This window comes from Antechinus flavipes, chromosome 4 (assembly GCF_016432865.1).
Source record: "Antechinus flavipes isolate AdamAnt ecotype Samford, QLD, Australia chromosome 4, AdamAnt_v2, whole genome shotgun sequence".
Classification (NCBI taxonomy): Eukaryota; Metazoa; Chordata; class Mammalia; order Dasyuromorphia; family Dasyuridae; genus Antechinus; species Antechinus flavipes.
Window position 1 is genome coordinate 471,126,741 of NC_067401.1, and position 4,301 is coordinate 471,131,041.

At 42.7% G+C, this 4,301-nt stretch overlaps 1 pseudogene; it reads right to left on the minus strand.

The window, feature by feature from the left end:
• Positions 1-202: 202 nt before the first annotated feature.
• LOC127563265 (glyceraldehyde-3-phosphate dehydrogenase-like) lies at positions 203-3,679 on the minus strand (annotated as a pseudogene).
• Between the last annotated feature and the right edge of the window lie 622 nt (positions 3,680-4,301).

The window sequence follows — 4,301 nt, forward strand, 5'->3', positions numbered from 1 at the left end:
ATCCTTGTCTGTTCCTACTGGTGTATTGCTACACAGAGGGGGGAAATCCCATTGTGCTATTTCTACTACAAATTTATGGCATCCAAGCTCAACTGAGTCCCATTGAAGGAAAACAATGGGAAGAAAATGGGATTCTGACAAGAAAGGTCCCTTTATATTCTAAAGGTAATAGGCAACTTTTGTAGGTTTGGGGGCAGGAAACAGATGTAGGATCAGGGATTTGGAATTAGAATGGACCTTGATCCCAACTAGCCTAAAACCTTCATATTTTGCAGGTGAAGACTCTGGAGCTCAGAGGTGAGGACAATTTGCCTGAAGTCACACAGTGAACAGGGGAAAGAGCTGCAATTCATACCCAGGGACAGCATCTGAGCTCTGCCTTCAGAAGGCAATTTTTACAGCTGTCCTGAAGCATACGTGGGAGACAGCAGAAAAGAACATCGGGGAGATTACTTAGGAGACCATGATAATAACCCAGGTGAGCAGAGAGTTGGGGATGGAGGGAGAAATGTTGGAGAGAGAATCTATATAACTTGGCAGCTCTTCTCTCCCCTTCACCTCTTAAATTAAAAAATACTATGTTTTTAATCCTGGGAGAGTGGGAGGATTGTAAGACCCTTAACAGAAATATGGAAGTGGAGCAGGAAGTATTTGGATAGTAACCGAGGGTGCTGGCAGTAACCACCCCTTGTTAGCTATGGGCAGATAGCCAGGGTTCCCCGGCCCCACCTAGTGAACGGTTCTGAAGGAAAAAATAAGCCTTTTTTTTTTTTTTTTGGCTAAAAATTGAGCCAAAAAGGTATCAGATCGGGTTTGAAGGTAATGGGATTTGAGTCTTACACGTCATCATAGCTGATTACACCAAACAAGTCGCATTCTTAGAACATCGGCCCTTTCCCGTCCGGCTGCTGGTCTGCAGGTAGGTATGATCTCCACTAAAACAGCATATGGAAGCAATCCACGTGTAATCTTTCAGGTTTGGGTAAGATACGAACAAGAGGCAGAACGTCCCACGCTTGGACTGAAAAATACTAACCTTCCAGGTCCAGGATTGGGGTGGGATGGCTGGGTGACTATTGTAAGCCACCAGTGTGACCTAGTGGTGGAAAAAGAGGAGCTTCTTGGTCTACATTAATGGAAGCTTTGTGTAAAGAGCCTTGGGGATCATCCCTGGGAGCACTGCCACCACCCCGTCATCACTCCACAGCTGGGCTGCTTTGTTTCTTTGTGGGTTTTTTTTTTTTTTTTGCACTGAATGTGGTGACTTTATTGATGGTACACAATATAGGACTTTAGGCTTCTCCCCCTGCTACAGGGGTGCTTTGGGACAAAGATTGAACGCTCCCAGCCAAAAAGTCCTGGGCATCCCATACCCCGAAGATCTACAGCTTCCTACTTTACTCCTGGGAGGCCACATAGACCATGAGGTCGACTCCAGGGTTGCTATAACCATATTCTATCACTTAACAAAATGGTCATCGAGGGTGATTCTAGCACCAGCATCAAAGGTAGAAGAATGGATGTTGCTATTAAAGTCCCAGGATATAATCTGCTCCTTTGTAGCCCAAGATCCCCTTCAAGGGTCTTTCTGCCGCTTGTCTCGCCCTTTTATCGAATATATTTGGCAGGTTCCTCCAACGGCTGCTCAGATCTACGATGGAGATGTCGGGAGTAGGAACATGGAAGATCACGCCTTTGAGCTTTCCATCCGGCTCTGGAATGACCTTGCCTATCCCCTGAGCATCAGCATCCCACCGCAGCTTGCCAGGGGGCCATCTGTCTTCTGGGAAGCCATAAAGGCTGTAGTCATGAGACCTTCCACAATGCCAGAGTTGTGATGAATGATCTTGGAGAAGGATGACACGGTGGCCAGTGCAGGAGGCATTATTGACCATCTTAAGGGAATTTATCATGTTTTTCATCATTCACTCCTGTCACGAATGTTTGGAGTATCAGCAGAAGGGATGCAGATTATGACTCTTAGCTCCACCCTTCAAGTGATCCCAACCTTTTCCATGGTGTTAATACATCAGTGGATTCAACAACATACTCCACTCCAGCATCTCCCCACTTCATATTGGTGGGATCTGGTTCCTGGAAGAAATTGGCTTTCCCATTGATCACCAGCTTTCCATTCTCATCCTTGATGGTGCCCTTGAATTTGCCATGGATGAAATCATATTAAAACATATAAACCATATAACTGAGGTCAATGAAAGGGTCTCTGATACCTCAGCCCTGATCACCAGGTGCCCAATGTGGTCAAAACTGTTAAATCCAACCTTCCATCTTGTTTCAGTATCATTACCAGTAGATCCTGGAATCAAGTTCGGGTGAAGAATTGAGAATCTGGGCTGTTTTCTTTAAATTGGGTTTCATTTCCAGGACATTGACACTAACTTAAGTCCATCATCCAAGGATTATTTAAGGGGAGCATAATGTGTTCTTAGGGAAGAGAAGACCATATAGTTGGGGGGGGAGGGAGAGGGATGACGGCTTTCTTAAAATATTTGACAAATTATAGAAAATAACGCGGAGGAGGAAGAGAAGGAAAGAAGCCTCCCATTGTCAATTCCAGCTGCTGGTGATCCTAAGCTAGAACATAAGGGTTGAGCCCAGACTCTGACCTATAAGCTGGCCTCCTATGAAGTCCGCTACCTTGCCTTCCTTAGAGCTGTTTGTTTTGGGAAGTAGCTATTGCCTCATCACTAAAAATATTCAGAGTCTAAGACTGTTTCTTGAGGGTGTATCCTGCTCAGATACAAGTAGGACTACAGGATCCTTGATGTTCTTTCTGACACTGAGCTAGGAACACAAAGGTTTCTATGGGATAAAGACTGCCCCATTGGCAGCAATATGAGTGCATGGGGATTTACAACAGAATTTTCACTCTTGTTGTTGCTTGCTTGCATTGGATTTTGTTTTTTTTCTTTTACTGATTTGATTCTTGTGCAGCACAATTCTATAAGGATGTATACATAGATTTAACATTTCTACCCTGTTTAACATATATTGGACTGCTTGCCATCAAGGGGAAGGCGTGGAGGAAGGGAGGGAAATTGGAACACAAGTTTTGCAAGAGCTAATGTTTAATTGTACGCGTGTATATTTTAAAAAATAAAAAACTTAATACAAAAAAAAAAAAAACACAAAACACATGAGTGTATGGAGTCTTAGCCCTGGAAGAAGATCCATCCATTTCAAATGGCAGGGTTGTTAGAGGTTCCATTGTTCTCAAACCATAGGTTCTGGAACTAGAAAGAATCTAAACTTTTCCCTTGATTTAAGAGAAAGGAAAAGCATTAGATCAGGCTGACCCAGTCAGGTGACAAGGTCATTGAGTAAGTAATTGTCAGACTTGGGAGCAAAATCCACTTTTCCCAAATAGTTAGCCAGCTATCTTTTAATCTATACCACAGAGGAAGGTGGTGTTTATTTCTATCAATAACTGTTGGCTTGGTCTCATTTCCATGCCTTCAGGGCAATTAAATAGGAGTTTCAATATTATTGCTTTTTTAGTAGAGTAGACCACTTTAGGTTTATATAAAGTTTAGGAGAAAAAAATCTGCCTTAAAGTCTCTTGTAGATGTTTCCAAGATGCCTGGGCTCGGTACCCACTTGGAAACGTAAATCCAATTTAATTTGTACAGTTCTGCTCCACTGGGCTGCTTGCTAATAAAGTCATGGTCCGTGAAGAATTCTAACCAGGTGCACCTCTTTGTCTGCCCTGTCTGCTAGGCAAAGTCTCTTCCATACCTGGACTGAAAGGGGGGGCTGGTGGTGTCCAACCCTTTGGGGTTTTCATCTTATTGACTTTTAATTATAAATAGTCAAACTTTTGTTTTTCTATAAGATTCATTTCTGCCTCAAAAGCCCTCTCTCCATTGGAGTCACTATGCTCCATCTCCCAACTGTGTCAATAACCGAAGGGCAACGTTTGAAAGTAATGCATTAAAAATAAACTTAGGCTGTCAGTTCATATAAACTTGGAGCCCGGGTCTGTCTTGTGCCAATTTCTTCCCCTATGAACTGGGAGTCCTGGTGGGATGATTTAGAGACCCTCTTGGTAATTGAAGCATATTTGCTTCAAACAAAATGAAAAGGGAAAAAAAAAGGAATATTTGGGGATTGAAAGAAAATACTGTGCAGCTTTCTCCTTCAAATGCAAGAGAAACTTGTGTTTAGAGGAAGTGGCAGAGGAGGATAGTAGCTAATATTTACATAAATTGAGGAAAGATTTACAAAGTACTTTACATTGTGTTATTTAAAACTCTAACCTCCCCTAACAAAATCACCTTTGC